General features: G+C 38.6%; 1 pseudogene; it reads right to left on the bottom strand.

Annotated features, from left to right (window-relative positions):
• Window positions 1–1746: 1746 nt before the first annotated feature.
• On the bottom strand, window positions 1747–6362 carry LOC137034232 (uncharacterized; annotated as a pseudogene).
• Between the last annotated feature and the right edge of the window lie 16134 nt (window positions 6363–22496).

Below are 22496 nucleotides of genomic sequence, written 5' to 3'. Positions count from 1 at the left end.
ATACAGCATCCACACTGTTGGGGCTCACCTTAAGAGAGGCCTGCTAAGGCCATATATCTGATAGCAAGTCATTGGCATATGACCCCATCTTGTAGCTGGCATACCAACAAGTTGGGGACTCGCCCAGGGCAAATCTTGCTGCTAAAAAGTACCCACACTATAAGTCAAGTCAAGTCACCTTTATTTATATAGCACTTTTTACAATGCAGATTGTGTCAAAACAGCTTTACAGTGATAATGGCAAATAATTTTGGCTGCACTGCAGCTCTAGAAGAAAATGGTGTAATTTTCCATCTTAAGTTCAGTATTGATTCATTCCTTTGTAAAAATTAATAGTTATTAATTTAGTCAGTCGGGGGGCCAGTTCTCCTCTGGCAAACAACAAACAGTGCATGATTATGATTCAGGCAGCATTACTGGTTATAAGTCAGTTTGGGATAGCAACAGTCAATATAGCACTACAGGGGACTCATTCACAAAGAGGACTGCTAAGGCCTACTTATCCAATAGATCAAGACCTGCTATCTGACAGCAAACTTCTGCTAGCTGTCACATACCCAAAGTGCTGGGGACTCGCTCACAGGGAGGCCTGCTAAGGCCAGCTACCTGGAGTGTGTCTTGTTACTACAACATCCACACTAATGGGGGCTCACCTCAGAGAAGCCTGCTAAGGCCTACTATCTGATGGCAATGATAATAGCTACCAGAAACCTGTTTATTTGGGGCTGCTCACAGGGAGGCCTGCTAAGGCCTGTTATGAGCCCAACATGGTGGGGACTTACTCTGAAGTGAGGCATGCTAAGGCCAGCTACCGTATAGCAAGTCTAGTATCAGAGATAGACTGTTTAAACAGTGCCTAAGACTGGGACCTATCACATCGCCGACAAGCAGTGTACTCAGTAAAAGCACCTTTTACCCTTTAAGCAAGGGGAGTACAAACATACAGCCACATGCCCTGAAGGAGTCCCACCTGGGCCTACAACTCCAGATGAACACGGACATCAGCTTGTGGCAATGCTCAGGCTACAAGGGAGCATACTAAATGACCAGCTCGAAGTGAAGGTCAAATACCACTTGACCTGAGCCACGATGGTGGAGGGCAGATAAAAACGCACATATATAAACGAAGCACTCAGATAACACCTTTTTTTTTACAAGGTAGTACTATTCGCCTGACCCTGAGAAAGCTACATGGTGGAAGTCTACCATAAAGACTCATGACAGAAATATCTATATTCAGCCCTAGGAGAATGCGTGTGTACAACAGAGGTGTAAAGAGTACCTGGAAACCATACTTGAGTAAAAGTACAGATTCCTTACTGTAAAAATTACTCCATTACACTAGTCACACATATGCACTAGTCCTCAACACAAAGAGATATTGTAGGGCAGTGAAAAACAAGAATGTTTATTTATCAGGTTTTATTTCCTAATAGAGAAATGAAATTGAACACCTCAATATTTCAACATGGCAGAACAAAACACAGATCAAACAAGTAAGTCAAACCCAAGTGTTCAAAAAAGGCATAAGTAAAACATTTTTTTCAAAAAGGTATTTTCAGTAAAATGGACAAAAAAAAGTGAAAGTAAAGTCAAATATTCAGAGCTGACTTTGATATGATGTAATGCTCAGTCTCAGAGAGGGACAATATTTTTATTCAACCTTAACAAAAGCTGGTTCTCAAAGTTCTTGGAATTTATTCTAACTCTTTTTGGACTGGAAATGAGGCCAGCAGTGCTAAAAAGTCACTCACAAGCAGCAGATGCAGGTAAGGGAGTGTTGAGCCTTAATGACAACTTCAAAAAAGGTGGGAAGGTTTTCAGGACACTCATGTCATCACCAGCACACATCAGATAGCCACCAAGTACTGCTGGGCCTTGTTGTGCCTGGGATGACTTCAATGTCTTGAAGAAATCCTCTGAAGAAGTGGCATCACTTGTAAGCTGAGAAGTCTCCTCCATATTTTCCTTTATGAAGTCAAGACCTACAATACAATACATATTTGGTAATGTTTCTGCAACAATTTAATTAATTCAAAAGCATTTTTAGTTCTTTAAAAATTATAAAGCTTATATGCACTTATTCAGTTTAAAGGTGCCCTAGAACTTCTTTTTAAAAGATGTAATATAAGTCTAAGGTGTCCCCTGAATGTGTCTGTGAAGTTTCAGCTCAAAATACCCCATAGATTTGTTTTAATTCATTTTTTTAACTGCCTATTTTGGGGCATCATTAACTATGCACCGATATATAGGTTGTGGCCCCTTTAATTCTCGTGCTCCCCCGCCCCCCGAGCTCGTGCTTGCCTTGAACAGCATAACCACAGTTCACACAGCTAATATAACCCTCAAAATGGATCTTTACAAGATGTTCGTCATGCATGCTGCATGCATACATCAGATCATGTGAGTATTGTATTTATTTGGATGTTTACATTTGGTTCTGAATGAGTTTGATAGTGCTCTGTGGCTAAAGCTAACATTACACACTGTTGGAGAGATTTATAAAGAATGAAGTTGTGTTTATGAATTATACAGACTGCAAGTGTTTAATAATGAAAATGGCGACGGCTCTTGTCTCCGTGAATACAGTAAGAAACGATGGTAACTTTAACCACATTTAACAGTACATTAGCAACATGCTAACGAAACATTTAGAAAGACAATTCACAAATATCACTAAAAATATCATGATATCTTGGATCATGTCAGTTATTATTTTTCGCTATTATCCTTGCTTGCTTACCTAGTCTAATGAGTCAGCTGTGCACATCCAGACGTTCTGCCCTTGTCTAATGGCTTGATCATGGGCTGGCATATGCAAATATTGGGGGCGTACATCCGTAACAGTCGGTGTTATATTGAGATTCGCCTGTTCTTCTGAGGTCTTATAAACAAATGAGATTTATACAAGGAGGAAACAATGGAGTTTGAGACTCACTGTATGTCATTTCCATGTACTGAACTCTTGTTATTCAACTATGCCTAGATAAATTAAATTTTTAATTCTAGGGCACCTTTAAAATATATTATCTCAGTATTCCACGGTTCCAAAAATTTCACACATTACAGATAAAAGTATATAGAATATTGCCAAATGTCCCTAAATTATATACAATACTAGAACATACACTATTCCATCTAAATGTTTAAGTTAATTCTAAAATAAGTTTGCGGTTAATTTAAAAAAGAAAAAGAAAAAAAATCGGTAACACTTTACTTGAAGGGGTGTGCATAAGACTGACATGACCCCTTCATAATCTTGACATGACACATGTCATGAATATGAAGGAGGTTTTATACATGTTTATAACAACTGTCATTAAATGTCATTCGCTCAATTATGTCATTTTTAATGCAAAGATGACATTGTTTGAGATGTCTTTGTTACGACAACTTGACATAAACCAACACATCATAACCTGTCATAAACATGACATAGCAGATTAATTATCAAACTTAAAAAACTACTCAGCTTTATGGGTTAACATTACATTACATTATTTTGGTAACACTTCAGTATAGGGAACATATATAAACGATTAACTATGACTTTTCCCTCAATAAACTCTTAATTTACTGCTTATTATAGTTAATTGTTAGGTTTAGGTATTGGGTAGGATTAAGAATGTAGAATAAGATCATGCAGAATAAGGCATTAATATGTGCTTTATAAGTATTAATAAATAGCCAATATTTTAGCCATATGAATGCTAATAGTAATAAGCAACTAGTTAAAAGACTCTAAAATAAAGTGTTACCATTATTTTATAACAGTGTCATCTTTTTTACGAAATTTGAAATTGTGTATTATCTGACCTTCTGTTGGAGGAAAAAAAAAAAAAAAAAAAAAAAAAAAAAACATGAAATGAAAAATAGTCATGACGCTGTTATAAAATGATTTGTCAGAGTATTTCACTTAATGACATTTTAATGACAAGTTCAATTTGTACCACTGTACTTGAGCTCAAGATACATATTCATGACACTATTATAATGGCCTCATGACAGCCAATGTCAAAACCAACCACATGACAGTTTAATGCAATGTTAACCCATTAAGCTAAATGATGTCAAGTTGTCATGACAAAGACACTGACAGGTTATGATGTATTGGTTTATGTCAAGTTGTCATAACTCGGACACTTCAAACAATGTCATCTTTGCATTAAAAATGACATAATTGAGCGAATGACACTTAATGACAGTTGTCATAAACATTCATAAAATGTGTCATGTCATGATTATGAAGGTGTCATGTCAGTCTTATGCACACCCCTTCAAGTAAAGTGTTACCAAAAAATCTGTACTAATTAGCATGTTACTGCTCTTCATTTAGTTTGATATGCCTGTAAACAAACCGGGTTTGAGGATGGCAGCATCAGTTGTCCAGGAAGTTTTAAACTTTTAAACAGCTCAGGATCATTGAGCATGTCACCAAAGCACTTGTTCACACCTGCAAGGATTGCATCTACCAGGCTCTTGCAGAGTTTCATGGATACCTTGGCTCGTTTTAGTTTGGAAACCATGATGTTGAGTGTTGGTACAAGCCAGCCCATGTGCATATTGCTTTCTCCCTGCAAGATATTAATTGCTTTGGCAACAGGGGCCATAGTGGTGACATATTCCCTAAGAAAGGCCTTTTCTGCAGGAGTGAACCTATAAAAGAAAAACCTTGTTTAAGACTATTTAAAGTAGCTGATTACTGCAAAATATAGATGCTACTCAATAGTATAGTAGAACATTTGGCATTAATTTGAAATGATTTGCTGCTACCCCTCCTGTTTCACATTTTTAAATGAATATTAAGAAAATATCCATTATTTCATCTGACAATTCAGGATGCCTTGATGGCATACAAATATTCACTTTTGCTGGTGAAAAAAGGCATAAAGTCTCTGAAAGAAAATGCATAGCATCATTACATTATAACATTACTCACATGGGGATTTTGAATTCCACACAGAGATTACTGAAAGCACCATCTACCTTTTCCTTCATGATCTTCAGGATCCTCTCCACTGAAAGAAACAAAGAGTTCCATTGTGTGGCATTTGGACAAATTAACTGCAAACTACATTCCTCTTCCATCATCTCTGCAGCTTTTTTGGACCAGCCACTCTTGTTCCACAAGGCCCAACATTTAAAGAAGGATGATCTTGATAACCTTTTGTATGTTTCATCCGTTTGAGCACTGTCAACATCCACGGTGGAAACCAGGTTCAGAAGATGGCAAGCACAACTTTGATTCTTGGGCAAATAAAATTCAAGATCATCCTTGGCTAGAATTTCAGCAACCCCAACATATTCAATCTCCTCACATTTCTCCTCATCTTGAGTGTCAGATTCATCATCATCATCTTCTGATGGGGTTGCTGTTGCACTTTCTGTATTGTTGCTGTGTATGTTCTCACCTCCATTGACACAAAAGGCTTTCAAAAAAAATTGATCCATTGTCTGTTGTTATACAGACAACTTTTTCATGGATCTCAAATTCAGAGTGTATGTCATGTATCACAGCTGCAAGTACATCAGATGTGTGACCCCTTTAATCTGTATTAAAATGAAACAAAAATTCAGGCTGCGGCCCCTTTAAATCCTCGTGCTCCCTGCCCCCGAGCTTGCGACTGTAAAAGTGCATAAACAAAGTTCACACAGCTAATATAACCCTCAAAATAATTATTATTATTGCTCCATCTGCCATTTTTCGCTATTGTCCTTTCTTGCTTACCTAGTCTGATGATTCAGCTGTGCACAGATCCAGACATTAATACTGGCTGCCCTTGTCTAATGCCTTGAACATGGGCTGGCATATGCAAATATTGGGGGCGTACATATTAATGATCCCAACTGTTACGTAACAGTCGGTGTTATGTTGAGATTCGCCTTCAGCTTTCAGTGTCGATGTCCGCCCAGAAAATGAGATGGTTAGCAAACCCTCTCATCAATCAGTGGCATCGACACATACCCATATTCCTTCCACAAATTCTACACAAGGACCACAAGTGGTCTACAAAGAAAATACTTTAGTATTTAAATAGTAGCAAAGACCTAAAACAGTTCAACCTGTGGCCACAGGGTGGTGACCTACCACCATGGAAAACGTGAGGTCTACCACCCTTTCAAGCCTGAAAGGGCATTTTTCTTTTTGCAATGTACTGGATGGTTCATGTGGAGGCGTTCCTCTAGCGTTTCAGTGCAGCGCGAGTTCCCTTTCAAAAGGGAAACATTTTTTTCAGTGATTGTGATTGGTCTACCACTTACAGCGCCTATCGGAAATGAAACCCCATTACCATAACTGAACTTAAAGGGATAGTTCACCCAAAAATTAAAATTTGATGTTTATCTGCTTACCCCCAGCCCATCCAAGATGTAGGTGTCTTTGTTTCTTCAGCAGAACACAAATTATGATTTTTACCTCCAACCGCTGTCGTCTGTCAGTATTATAATGCCAGTGGATGGGAACTCGTACAATCAGAGTCTAAAACACTTCCATAGACAAATCCAAATTAAACCCTGCGGCTCATGACAACACACTGATAGTCTAAGACTTGAAACGATCGGTTTGTGCAAGAAACCAAACAGTATTTATATCATTTTTTACCTCTAAAACACCACAATGTCCAACTGCATTAATCACTCGATTCGTGAGGTCTGATCGCACTCTGACAACGGCAGTGATGTCTCGCGCATATACTTCAATGAGTGCGAGACATCACTGCCGCTGTCAGAGTGCGATCAGACATCACTAAGCGAATGCTGAAGTCAGTTGGACATAGTGGTGTATTAGAGGTAAAAATTATATAAATACTGTTCGGTTTCTCGCACAAACCAATCGTTTCGTGTCTTAGGACATCAATGTGTCGTCACGAGCCGCAGGGTTTAATTTGGATTTGTCTGTCATGTTTTATTTACTCTTATAGTCCAAGTTCCCGCTGACTTGCATTATACCACTGACAGACGGCAGCGGTTGGAGTTAAAAATCATCATTTGTGTTCTACTGAAGAAACAAAGACAACTCCATCTTGGATGCTCTGGGGGTGAGCAAATAAACATCAAATTTTCATTTTTGGGTGAACTATCCCTTTAAGCTCCGGAGGCTTCCTAAAGCTCAGCGATTGTACTCACTGTAAAGACAGTAAAGATGGTGTCAATTTTACTATACAAATCCGAGCGGAAGTCCAATGATGAAACATTGGAAGACCTAGTTATTCAACCCGAGCCTCCATTGCAAGGAGTCCAAGGACGAAATGAGCAGGACATTTCTCGGTGATACGCTACTCAGTTTGACATTCATCATGAGATGTTGCAACTGTAATTCCTCACCATCAGCATAAACAAGTGTATGTCCATCAATAAACCGATGTGTATATTTCTAATTTATTGTGGTGCACATGTGAGAACTGTATCATTAATTGTATCAATAGCCGAGCACTAACATGAATGACTGATGTAACATTAAGGTTTGTAAAACAAATCTTGCTCCTCAGAGTATTAAGAACAACCGACAATCTGTACTAATGGACAGAATTTTAGGTAATAGTGGGCCCACGGCTGATTTGCAGAAGTATTTCAATAAGACAGTAATAATGTCAGAGTTAGCCGGAGACCTACACAATATAAAACACAAAACTACGAACACCCGAATGAATCATACTTACAGGTTGAGATTCTGATAAGCTATATATAAGGTTCTATAAGCTATTGTGCTTCAAAACAATGAATTTAGAAGAAATTAGTGTTCAAAACTTGCAGTATATTACTTCCGCCAATACCGATCAACGGTTTTGATGACATCACCCTGCACTTCTCGTTAGCTTTTCATCAGATATTCTGTCCAATTAAATGCTCTCTAGAATCTAAAGGGTCTTGCCCCATACATTATAAATACTGTGGCTAAAAACTTGAACACTTGTTCACACATTTACTACTTTCTACATGGTAAATGGCAAATAGTAGTCAAGTCAAGTCACCTTTATTTATATAGCGCTTTTTACAATGTAGATTGTGTCAAAGCAGCTTTACATTGATAACTGGTACATTATTTAATGTAACTGTAGCAACTGTAACAGAATACTGGACCGAAACAGTTATACAGTTTGCGGCGTGTGTTTTTTGTTTTCCGTCCCAGTGTTTTTCTTGTTTCACTCTCCGTTCCCCTCACCATGTACACACCCACATTTCTGTTAGTATGCCTTGAGCAGAAGGACCGCTCCCTTGAGGCACATTTGGACAATTTTTTGTTTCTAGCTCCATCTACACATTTCCCGGACAGCAGCCTTTGCAACTTCCTGTATGCTGGCCTCAACACCGCCACCAAAGCGCTGCTGTCTGGGGAAGGACCTCGAGGGCGCTTCCATGATTATGTAGAGTGGGTGCTGGCGTCATGTGGATCTTCGATGACCGTGGATGTCTCCAACGATGCCAGTCCCACTCCTTCTCCAGTGCACAGCCATCAACACCCTGACTGCGAGGATTGGCAGCATGAGCCCACCGCAGACCACGAAGAGGACTTCAAGCCAGCGCCTACGAGAGCGACCGAGCGGGACATCGCGATGGAGCCTGAGCAACGCGGGACTGACCAGGTGTGCGAGCCGGCTGTACCATCCATCGCCAAGGGAATCTTAGTGGATTACGAGGGTAGAGAAGTGAGCCCCACCCAACCCCCTGCCACTGAGAGTGAGTTTTTGGCCATTACTGGAGACATTTTTTCTTATTTAGAAGAGGTGAATATGCAACCTGTTGTACTACAGTCTCTGGCCCCTCCCAGCCTCCCTCTCCCACCACCTCTTCTAAAATTTTTTAGGACTCTTTCATATTCTGAAGAACTGTTTAGCACACTCCAAACTCCTCCTCTGTCACCAGCCACGCCTGCTATCCAGTCGTCACAGTCTCCCATCAGCCCCAGTTTCACCATCTCCTCTCAGTGGTAGGGTTCCACCTCGGGACTGCTGGGAGCCACCTCCTCCTGGGCGTAAGGAGCCTGGGATTCCGCCTCCAGCCTCAGAGCTCTTCACTCCCCCTCGACCCGTCGACCTAGCTCCTACACCTACGCTTCTTCCTCCCTCGTCGTCAGCAAGTACCATCGGCCATTCGGTCTCGCTGGGTTCCCTCGGCACGTCGGCTCCACCTGGGTCGGACATCGCTGCGCCTCTGCAGCGGACTTGCGGGCCAGTCACTGCTCTCTGGCCCTCCACCCCTTCTGCGACGGTAAGCTCAGCCCTCCCTCAGGCTCCACCTCCGCCCTCAGTCACTCCAGCTCCACCTCTGCCCTCCGGATACCCGCTTCCTCCTCGGGGGGTCGTCGCTTTGGCTCCGTCGCGGTCGCCAAGGTCTTCGTGGTCGCTTCAAGTCTTCAGCGTTCCGGCTGCATGGTGGGCTCCCACGCTGATGACATCGCCACTGCCGATCGTCCCCATGGTGGCGTATAGGACTACACCACCATGGCTCCTCCCGTCAGCAACGCCGCCATGGGGCGCAGTCTTGGCTGTGTACTGGACGGTTTTGCTACTTCCTCTGTTCAAGGCTTCCCTCTGGACACCATCACCTTCATCTCCCTGGTCACCATCATCTGCACCTCCCTGGACTCCTGCACCTCGCCTCCTCCCGGGTAACCGTCCGCCTCCATAACCGCCTCCTACACCATCGGAACCTTCTCATCTTCGTCTTCCCCGCTCCACGGCGCGAGGACGCGCCTTTCCGGGAGGGGGCGATATGTCACATGTGCACTCCGTTTTGGACTTGTTGTTGTTCCATTTCCTGCCACCAGTTAGTCACCATGGCAACTGATCACCACCATTATCACACCCAGCTCTTCCCAATCACCCTCCTTGTTATCCCGTGTATATATACCCTGTGTTTCTAGTCTTGTGTTGTCCGGTATTGTTCTTACTATGTTGGTGAATGTTCCTGTGGATTCCTGTTTATCTCCTAGTAAAGACTAATTCTGACTCTATCTCCTCGTCGTGTGATTAGTATACCAGCAACTGTAACAATGGAACGATTCAGACAGTGTAAATATGCTTTTCATTGAGACAAATGAAGTCTGGTTTCACGTTAGTGTCAATTGAACCACCGCAGCGCGCACCCAGTCTGCTCCGGTCCAGAGACATGATAGCATGATAGATGTGTGAAGTTCAAGGCACTTCAGTGGGCCCTTAATGGCATTTTATAAATCCCATTTAGACCACACTGAGATTTGAGAAGCAATCCTCAAAAGGTTATATTGCTGTTGTATCGCTGTGGTAATTTTAACCACTGACTCTTCACATCCTCACCCTTTGGAACTGTATACATGTCTTCTCGACATGTCTCGTTTAGGCTGTTAAGAGTCGATTCTTTCTGTTGAGAGACAATAACTTTATTTATTGTGCACTTCACAATTTTGCAGATAGTTTACATTCATAGACAGCTACATTAAACATTGCATGAAAGGTAATATTCGAAAAAGCATAATAGGGACACTTTACATAAATGAATTTTTAAAAAAATCACCTATATCAACAGCTTTAAAACAGTTCAGAGGATCATTCACTACAATTAGTTCAAATTATTTTGTCTATTTCTTTGTTTTAAAAAGCCCCTTCACCTTTCAGTGTTGATCTGTCAGTCACAATAAAGACAAAACATCTTGGCCCATATATTTCTTCAAAGCCTGTCAGACATCACCCTGTTTGACATGAGTATCTCATCTTTCAACATGTTTTATATTGGTTGAGGTCAAGGACAAATTGACATGAGTATCTCATCTTTCAGCATATGTTTTGTATTGGCTGAAGTCAGGGACACAATACAACTGACATGTCACATTGGAGCCATTCAGATGGACAAAAGGTTGTGGGGCACGACGAAAACCTTACAAGTATGCTTAGTTGTATTGAACATGTGCTTGTATTGTACTTCGAATCTTACAAATACATTTTAAAAACTGTTTAAAGTTAGTATATTTTAAAAGTTTAAATTGCAACTTTATCATCACAAATGTGTAATTACGAAGATATTCTTTGTAATAAATGCATGATATTATATAGACAAGTTTCAATAGAAATGTATTTATATAGTTTGCCATAAATGCTTGTTAGTAAATTCAGCAATACACTTTAACAGTATTTTAAAGACAACAGAAATAATTATGAAAATACATATAAAGATGTACTTAAGTCCTACATCAGTGGGTGAAAAAAGCCCTCTTATGTTCAGTTAATTCAAATTAATATAAATTTAATCTATAATACATAATACAATCTATAATAATTTATTTTCAAATAATTTGCAATTAAGTGTCCAATAACATTCAGTTCACGATATATATTTTAAAGTATATTATATCCATATTAAGTGCTCTTTTTAAATGCTAAAGTGTATTTCTTTTACACAAGAGCTAGCTGCAGGTGTTGCATTAAAAAAGATTTAACACGCAAATTACTTTAAGTGCTTATTTTCTGATTTATATGTTATTATAATTTGGAGACTTAATCTTACCCTTTTAAACAATAGGAGTCTTTTGTTTGCATTTGCGTTATTGACTACTTTGCATGAGTGCTGTCCATGGTGCTGAATAGTATGAGTTCTTGCATGACCAAACTTTCAAGGGATAGTTCACCCTGAAATTTAAACTCTGTCATTATTCATTCATACTTATGCCCTTCCAAATCTGTGTTACTTTATTCTGCCATTGAACACAAAGGGAGAAGTTTAGCAGAAGGTCCAAGCTGCTCTATTCCATTTAATGGAAGTGAAGTTTGAGTTCCAAAAATCACTATAAAGGTAAGGTAGACACAGTTGTAATGAGGTACAGTTTTAAGACTGTGAATTGTCTTCTACTTCAAGTTCAAACTACCATTATACACTAGCTCATTCACATTAGCATCCTCTGCCTGTGTGTAACAATTGAAGGGCATAGTCCACATGGATGGGTTAATCAGCCAAACATCCAAGGTGGTCAGTGAGGCAAAGCCAGTTATGTGATATTATTCATGGCATGGATGGTGAGCTAATGTATATCTGCCCCCACTGGGAAATGATTATGCGCTTATAAAGTCACAAAAATACTCAACATAAACACAACTATATATGTTGGGTTAGTTTACTTAAAACAGGAATGTCTAAACTTGCTTTTGGAGGGTCACTATACTGCAGAGTTTAGCTCCAATCCTAATTAAACACACCTGAACCAGCGAATCAATGTCTTCAGGATTACTAAAAACTTCTAGACTACATGATCTCCACTTCATGGCTATGGTCTGTCTTTCCTCTCTCTACTTCTATAAATGGCTTTCTTCCTCTTTATTACCCTTTGCTATTCCTTGTGGCATCATGAGCCACCCTTTAAACATTGGGATTATGTCTTTGTGTTTCATTTGACCATTTAGTTTGTAGCTTTGTCTTTTTTCTTTCTTTTCCCGTACTATATTCCAAATGTTCTGAAGCTATAAAAGTATTTGAGCCCAGCATTTAAGGGAAAATCTCACAATTTAAAAAAATTCCATTTGACTTTACATGTTACACTTGTGTAAGCAGTATTCAAAAAGATATATATTTCTCATATTTTTAACCTCTTTAGGACAGTCTTAAGCAAGGGCAAGTCCAGATGTGCAGATGCAGAACATGGTGTCCCGTTAGAAATAGCATTAACAGTCTCTAAATTCGAGTGACACATTAAATGACATTGAATCATCCCAAATTACCATGAACTTGTTTCCTTCTCTTGATGGAGAACAACCTTGAACAGTTTTAGCATCTGACAGGAGTCTCATTTATCTTTTAATTTGATCCGGTACAAGGTTAATTTTTGAAGCTATTTTTTTATCCACACAAAATTGCACTCTGGGGATTTTCCAGTGCTAGAGAAAGAGGAAATGGTGAAAGGATGTCCACTCAAGCCAATACTCTAGCTGTGTCAAACTGTTACTAGAGAAGTTTGACCCTGAAGCTTGTGTTTTGTGACGTGAATATCATGGATGTCACACTGTGAATGTTATTATAGTGGTTTCTTTGTACTTTTGATATGTATGCCAGAGTCCCAGTATAATCTTCTGTAAAATGTTACTGCTACTGAAAATTTAAGTAGCAACTAAAATTTTATAATTAATTCAATTCAATCCAATATTTGGACATTTGTTTTTACAATACATATTGTATTAATGGAATAGTGCTTTACAAACCCCCAGTCAAGCCAAAGGCAAATGGGAAAAAAGCAGGTGTTAAGTAGAGCAAGAAACCATGAAAGCAGCTGATGCAATTAATCAACTTATTTACAGTAAAAAAAAAAAAAAATAAAAAAAAAATCTGTAATTAACTTAGTCTGAAAGATTTACAGTATGTTACACTGAATGGTATTCTGTCTGATAAAGGTTAGATATTAAAGTGCCCCTATTATGGATTTTTTTAAATTACCTTTCATGTAGTGTGTAACATAGCTCTATGTTGCACACCGTATAAAAAGTTATTGTCTCTCAAAAGTATTAAGCAAGTCGTTTGTAAAACAAATCCCAATCCGTTTCATTGTGACGTCAAAACAAAACATTAGCATACTGCCCGCCTACTTATTGGGCGCACAGACACCGGGGGAAATTATGTTTTTTTCAACAATACCACAGCAGGATAATCTTTTGTTGTATTCCCGTCATTTTACTGATGACTGCTTAAACCAAGGGGAATTCAACCAGTCTTTGGTTCAATACAGGATTCACAAACAGCTTGGTCTTAAAATATGAATCAATGAGCAGTTTTTTTGGACCAGCTTGCTCCTCTGAATCTCAAACTGTATTATTTGCTGTTTATATTTTCTATCGATCATTCAAAATTCGTAGTTTTGTATGTTATGTACACCCTAGTCTGTATGTCTTCTGCTAACCGGCTAACTCATGTTTCTGTAGTTCTGCAATTCAGATGTGGGTCCAATATTGTCCAATATTTTATTATTACAGTAGTATGGAGCTCTATCTGTATTTTAATAGGAAGTTAAGATGTGCGCACTGTCCACTCGAGTCCACGCTAACTAGTTGAAGTATTCTCTCTGTAAACACCCAACACACAACAAACCACAATATTAGGAACCTTAAAAAGGGCATAATGGGGCACTTTAAGAACAAAGAACATCAATTTCAGTGATCCATAGAGTGTGCCAGGGGAAACTACAAGGCTTGGATACACAATGCCTGCATAGTATGAATTTTGCATGGGATGGGAACACTGCATGGGCCCTGATTACATTCCGGACATGCTGTGGATGAATACAATCAAAATGTAATAAGCAATCATCCTACACGATAACACATTCCATGAATGCAAAGTGTGCTCTCCTGATGTGATATAAACACCAGTGCATATTTGTGGCCGGAGATGCAGGGCTGTGTTTACAGTATTGTCGCCAGCACTCCCCCTCAAGGTACCTCGCCATGTCCATTGATAGCTACACCACAACATGATGAATCACAATTTTTTGTGTGCAGGGTATGGAAGGTATTGACACATCTCATGGGGGCGTTCTGCTGACTCTGAGGACTGATTCATAGCCCCTTAAAGCAAAGCAATTATATGGGTCAAGGGAAGGAAATTGTTCTAAAGGTAGGTAGTTTTGCAAAGAAGACAGATGATGGCAATAATGTGTACTGTAGTAATACAGCAATAATCTGCCAAGATACCCATAGTGAAGATTCATATCTTGAAAGTCACTTGAAAAGAGTTAGAGTGAGGCTTCAGCAGAATTGGACACACATGGTATATCTCCAAGTAATTTTACACAGTATTTCCCCCCATAACCCTACTACAGACTTCTACATTCTACATGCAACCTAAAAATGGTAACTGATTTTATTCAAGTCAAAAAAATTATGTGATATCGCTAAATCAACCTAAATATATTAATTTATGCCACCATCCATCTTCCTAGTGTCATTAACGCATATTTGCAGGGTCTGCTTCACACACACACACACACATTTGATTTGGCACAGGTTTTACGCCAGATGCCCTTCCTGACACAACCCAGCACTGAGAGTGCTGGGACACATTCACACTCATTTGGCATATCCAGTCCACCTAACCTGCATGTCTTTAGACAGTGGGGGAAGTACCATGCTGACACAGGGAGAACATGCAAATTCCACACAGAAAGGACTCCTGGCACAGTCGGGGATCAAACCGGGGATGTTTCTGCTGTGAGGTGACAGTGCTACCACTGAGCCACCATGCCGCCAGCCATGTGAATTTATACTGCATTATATGTGTTAAATCAGGTAAAAATATCTCTTTAAAGTAACAATTGCTGGTTCTCACAGTGGAGAGACAGATTAACCAGTGGACTAGGCTATCTTTCTTTGCAGTAACTTTTAACCAAATAGTGCCCAGGAGGATATATGAAGCATTGTAACCAACAAAGTAGGCTAGTTCAACACATTAAAGGGTTGGTTCACACAAAAATAAAATGTATGTCATTAATTACTCACCCTAATGTCATTCCAAACCTGCAAGACCTTTGTTCATCTTCGGAATACAAATTAAGATATTTTTGATGAAATCCAAGAGGTTTTTTTTATCTCCCATAGAAAGCAACGAAATTAGTAGTCAAAAAGATAGTCAACGTTACTACAGTGGTTCAACCTTAATGTTATGAAGCGACGAGAATACTTTTTGTGTGCAAAAACAAAACAAAAATAACAACTTTAACCCCTTAAGCTCTGAAGGTATTTTTATAGTTTTTTTTTTTTTTTTTTTTCGATTGACATACAAAAAAGTAACTCCAAAACTGTAGCAAGGAGAGTTAAAAGGATGGTATCGTTTGAAATGAAACTTTTTTTTTTTTTTTTTTGGACATTCTCATGCTGAGAAACTGCAAATAAATTACATCTTTCTAATTTAAAATGGAATATTTCATGTAGGCAATAAGATAACGGGATCATTCTTTTTTGTTGATGTTCTTCTATATGTGAGTTGTATCTGGATCAAATTTTGTGGTGATCACATAAAGAAATCAAAAGTTACAGCATTTGGAACCAATGTAGCCTTTTTGGCACCCCCTGATGGCCATTTTTAAAACCCCGCTGGTGGGACACTTTGGGCTTATTCAACTATTTTTCCTCTACCCTGTCAGTCTCCTATGCAATTGACGCAGTGAACACATGTGATGCTGACACAGGAGCCAGCCAATACAGATTCTGTATTCTGACGTAGAACACAGAAGCTCTGCATTCACTGCGTCCACTGTGTAGTTTTGTGTTGTTTTTTTGTGCACAAAAAGTATTCTGGTCACTTCATAACATTAAGGTTGAACTGCAATAGTCACGTTGACTATTGTAACAATGTCTTAACTTCTTCTCTGGGCCTTGAATGTGATCATTTCATTGCTTACTATGGGAGATAAAAGAATCTCTCTGATTGAATCAAAATTATCTTAATTTGTGTTCTGAAGATGAACAAAGGTCTTGCGGTTTGGAACGACCTGAGAGCGAGTACTTAATGAAAGAAATGTCATTTCCGGCTTAACTAACACTTTAACAATGAATGGGATTCACTAGCCTACTGTGGCACCAAATACATTTTGCCTTCATCTTGAACAATATATTTGTTTTAGTATTTAAAACCTATCTTTATGCAATATGTTTTGTTAGAAAAGTGTGCTTATGCTATTATAATAAGTGTCTCATGGATTGATATTTGCCTAATGCAATGACATTCTTGCATTTTTTTCCCCCCAGTGTAGCCTATTTTAGGTGTCCAAACAATTTGGAGGGGGTCACTGTACTTTAGACAGTATTTTGTTCTGGAACTGGGTTTGTATCGTAGTGTTCATCCGTCATTGAATGATGGATCCTCTAGGCATTTCAACACGCGCTTGTGTTGAGATCAGTCAACTCCGCCTCCTACCTGCCACGCGCTCACTGCTGCTAGATCTGAGAACACTGAACAAGCGGCGCTGCTCCCGGCATTCGCGCTCTTCTGCTGACAGCAAGCACTCAATCTAACTATTTAAAACTGGCATTTAAAGTGAGGTATACAACTAGAAATCTAATGCGATTTTGGCCAGTACCAGAGAGACAATCACGTTTTATTCAGTCAAGTAAAATTCTTTAGCATCGTCAATAGTTCGAGAACACTGAACGATCTGACATAAACGAGTATGGACAGTTTTACACTATGCGGGGAAAAGATGTTAAACATCAAGAAGTTGTGGATATAAACGGACAGAAGAACAGAGCTCATTCCTAATATCCTATGGCTTGAAGGTGAGGTGCATGTTTTACACAAAACTATTGGATTTATTTATAGTGTTTGACTGAAATGATCAGTGAGATTAATTACATTTTTAGTTTGTCATTGCTTCTCAGCCTGTAAAAACATTAGTCAGTATAGATTAACGTTTGGCTGTAATACATAAAAATGTTTAAAACCCCCCCATTACTTCAGCAATTGTGCACTGATGTCACATTTACGGGGGATAAAACAGCTGTGGTTGCCAGAAATTCAGGTATTTTTGGATGGCATTTGTTGCCTGTATATTTTACAGTTCATAAACATATATAACATTTATAATAATAATATACCAACCTACACATCTACTAAAATCTATGTGTCTTAAAATATACTGCTAAGCAGTTCACAATATTGCAGGTTACCATAATAGCATTAAAATAATGCAATATAGAATAACTAAACCTCATAAAATGTAACTTGAATACTGAAATGTACATAAAAACAAGAATAAATATTAATATTTAAATATGAATATTATTAATATTATTAAAATTATTAAATGATTTTGCTTTTTCACTTAAACACAATTTTAACAATGCTTTATGTATTGCCTTTTGAATGTAGTACATATTTTCCACAGGAATTTATAAGGCAGTTCGTACTTAAAGAATTGTTTTTTTTTTTTTTTTTTTAAGTAAAATTGTGTTAATTGTCTGTTAAATCAATTTTCACTGTATGTTAAAGTAACTTACAAATATAACCTATTAACTGGTTTTAATGTTATTTTAATGTAATGTTTAATTGTTTTTCAATTAAAATTATGAACATTCTTTATACAGTGTTTGTTGCACATAACTTGGGTATTGACTAAAAAGATGTGTGAGTAGAGCACAGATTAAACGTTGTTTAATAAACAGGGATGTAAAGAGCAGCTTATGTGAACCCTGGCTTTTTTCCAAGAGGTTTTCCAGGGGGAAAAAGACACATTCTGAAGTCTGCTGTTTATTGATTTACAATTACATAATCACTTCTTCTTAATTATCGCTATAGATTACCCACAAACATATTCTGAGATCTACCAAGCTGCCTAATCTTAGACAGTTGGCAAAGTGAGTCCATCGGCTGCCAAGAATAAGCTGTGCTAAATCACTCACATTCAGTCAGTATGGTAGTGTTCATGTGTTCATGGAGTGCATAGTAGTAATCTGTAGTACCTGCTGGTTTTAATATTCATCTCTGCAAGAGTGGAATGTGTGAAATTGACTCAGTTTGACATGAGGAAGAAAATATGATGAAAAGAATTGTCTGTCTCCGCTACAAAAATTGATCTCTCGGTTAGAATGACCATGTAGCCTATTGAAGAATTCAAAGAATGCCATTAAGCTCAAAGCACATGAAAAATACTTTTATATGGAAAAAGGAAAGTGACTGATAATGTCTGTGGGAGACTTTCTCCCCTTGGGGCTTCTTGCGTGAAGAGGCGTGGCCCTGAGAGCATTTTCTTGACATTTCCATGGAGGAAGAGGCAGACACCACAGCCTGCCCTTTTGTTATTTAACAGAGCCTGTTTTTAGGAGCTTGTAGACCAGGGGGCAGTGTTTCACAACAGCTTTCAACAAGAACATTTTAAACCATTGAGAACAAGAAAACGGGTAATGAACCGTATTAATCTGTGACAGTTAGTTAAATTAATCAGAAATCTTTCTGGCACTGATGCAAGTTTCAGCCAGAATTAAAGATACAGCAACAAATACCAGAGGCAGTTTTCCATACTGTGTATCTCCATTCCAGATGGTGGGCTCTTACTGCAAAATTTAGTATTAGTTTTTTGTGCACAGAAAATACACCAATGGATTTATCTGATTTTATAAAAGGCAATCAAATAAACATCTCTCATTTTATGTTCTTTCTTTGGAAGTGCAGCACATTATGGTATAAATATATTTGGTAGCAGATGGTAGAATAGGCATTATTAATGCTGAACACAAGGCATCCCTGAAATTAGTGTCTCGGAAATTTCACCACCATGATTTTAATGGTTACAACTGTACAATTCACAACAGGTTGCTATTTAAAGGTGCCCTTGACTCAAAAATTGAATTTACCCTGGCATAGTTAAATAACAAGAGTTCAGTACATGGAAAAGACATACAGTGAGTCTCAAACTCCATTGTTTCCTCCTTCTTATATAAATCTCATTTGTTTAAACGACCTCCGAAGAACAGGCGAATCTCAACATAACACCGACTGTTACGTAACAGTCGGGGTGTACGCCCCAATATTTGTATAATGCCAGCCCTCGTTCCCAACAATTATCAAAGGCATTACACAAGGGCAGCCAGTTAACGTCTGGATCTGCACACAGCCGAATCATCAGACTAGGTAAGCAAGCAAGAACAACACCGAAAAATGGCAGATGGAGTAATAATAACTGACATGATCCATGATATCATGATATTTTTAGTGATATTTGTAAATTGTCTTTCTAAATGTTTCGTTAGCATGTTGATAATGTACTGTTAAATGCGGTTAAAGTTACCATCGTTTCTTACTGTATTCACGGAGACAAGACTGTCGTTATTTTCATTTTTTAAACAAATGTATAATGTATAAACACAACTTCATTCTTTATAAATCTCTCCAACAGTGTAGGATTAGCCGTTAGCCACGGAGCCCAGCCTCAGATTCACTCAGAATTAAACTTTTAACATCAAAATAAATACTTTACTCACATAATTTGAAGCATGCATACAGCGTGCATGACGATCATCTTGTAAAGATCCATTTGAGGGTTATATTAGCTGTGTGAACTTTGTAAATGCGCTGTAATATAGTTGACAGCTCGTGTGGCAGGAAGCTCGCGTCTTAAAGGGGCGGCGTCGAGTGAAATCAGTGCATAGTTAATGGTGCCCCAAAATAGGCAGTTAAAAAAATTAATTAAAAAAAATCTATGGGGTATTTTGAGCTGAAACTTCACAGACACATTCAGGAGACACCTTAGACTTATATTACATCTTGTAAAAAAACGTTCGTGGGCACCTTTAAGTACTATAATGAAAATATAACAAATGTCACAGTGGGCAAGACTATGCCCTTATACCTCTATGTAATCCAGGACATGACATCTAACTCATAGGAAGACAAAATTTAATGTATTCATTTTTGACTCAGACAAAATCTTTCATGACATTTCTAGCTTTCTGTTTACCTTGCTGCCCACTATGTGATTCTGCTTAATTTAGAGGATAGGGCAGAGGCATAAAGGGCTTTAGAGCATGACTAATGTTATGGATCATAACCATAGGCAAACTCAAATAAATACTGTCTCTAAAATGTGCATGCTTCAGCAAGTGCGGGCCCAGCTGGAGAGTTGTTCAGACATTTTACAATCATTTTAAACCCAAAACTATGATGCACATTAATGGAAAAAAACTTCCTCAGAGTCCAGGTCTTGGATGCACAGTTGCATAGGATTAAATTTTGGATGAAACTACAAATCCTGTTCATCAATAAGGTGAGAAGCAGACCCGTTATAAACCCAAATACACTCAAATGAATTAAATGTATTGATAAGTGTAGTATCAGAGTAGTAATAAAGATGTTTGCCGTCATAATGATGACAGTAGCGCACACAAAAGTAGTAGCTGTTCCTTGCTCTGGCACGATTAGCGCTCACACTGCATGCGAAAAGCGCTTGAGCCCAACCAAACCGTGCTCTGGCCCACCTCTTCCAAGCAGGACAGGGACATATAAACGAACCACGCCTGGGCAGGGAACGGAGCAATCACTCTTTAACAGAACTAGAAACATCTGTAAAACTATTGACTAACTATAGAAACTTACAAGGAGCACAGACAAGCAGACAGGCCAGAAGGGGAAACCAAAACACCATGGCAATAAAACAGAAATAAACAGACATAACGTTACGCCTGAAAAAAATCATTTATTCATAGTATTCATATTTAATGAGCATTTTGGGTTAACTATACATTTAAAGGGTAGTTCACTCAAAAAATTAAAATACTTTAATCATTTACTCACCCTTTTGTCATTCGAAACCCATAAGACTTCTGATCACCTTCGGAACACAAATGAAATTAAAGCTGCAAGCAGCGATGAAAGGGCCCTCACAACCGGGGCCACCGCCATCCGGTGGCCTTAGGAAAACAGCGAATAGTGGGCGACATGCATGCAAGCGAGTAAATACAGGAGAAATATGGCATTTTGACGTATCACACTTCCTGCTGCCAACAGGTGGTGCTTTGACTATTACTGAATATTGCCATTTACATGTCTTCAGGCCAGGACTATTATCAAAGTTGTGAAGTTTTGGGCAGATTGGACTTTGTATGCCTGAGTTACAACAACTTCCTGTTTCGTGGCGTTAATCGCATACTTTAGCACTTAGCCAAGTGTTACATGATTTAACGTGTTTCTAATTTCCTGTTGCCAGCAGGTGGCACTATGACTAACTGAATATTGGCATATAGATATCTTTAGGCCAGGACTCTTAACACACATGTGAAGTTTGGAGCAGATCGGACACTGTATGGTTGAGTTACAACAACTTCCTCTTTCATGGCGAAACATCAAAAAAATTGTCAGGCTGCCACGGACACGTTGTTCAACGAAAACTCAATATCTTCGCAATTTAACATCGCAAAGGCCTTAAGTTTAGACTGACAACATATGATTGTTGATCTGATTAAATCTCTATGAGGAGTTAATCACAGTGTAAAACGTCATTTCCTGTTGCCCACAGGTGGTGCTATGACTGTAACTTAATATTACCATGTAGATGTCTTCAAACCAGGACTCTTATCAAACATGTGAAGTTTGGGGCAGATTGGACATTGTATTCCCGAGTTACAACAACTTTCTGTTTCATGGTGAAACATCGAATTTTGTCAGGCTACCACGGACACACCCTTCAGCGAAAAGTCAAGATCTTTGCAATTTAATGTAGCAAAGGCCTTTAGATTATACTGACCAAAATATGATGTTTATCTGATCAAATGTCTAAGAGGAGTTTGTCAAAGTACAACATCTGGAAATTATGGCAAAATAGCAAAAAACTGCAAAAAAATTTGCAGAGAGAACTCAATTTTAAAAAGTTATATGGGTTAAATCAGGTAGACATAGATCTTTTAAATAAGTAACAAATGTAGGATACCACTTTTTTGAGGTGCATTACATAAAGTTGTTTGGTCTTCTGGTAAGTCGTTAGGGAAAGCACTGATCACATTTGACTGTGACCTTTAACTAACAAACTTGACACACAAAAGAAAAATGCTTCATACATATGT

The sequence above is a fragment of the Chanodichthys erythropterus genome, chromosome 13 (assembly GCF_024489055.1).
Source record: "Chanodichthys erythropterus isolate Z2021 chromosome 13, ASM2448905v1, whole genome shotgun sequence".
NCBI lineage: Eukaryota > Metazoa > Chordata > Actinopteri > Cypriniformes > Xenocyprididae > Chanodichthys > Chanodichthys erythropterus.
This window is presented reverse-complemented; position numbering and strand designations above follow the sequence as displayed.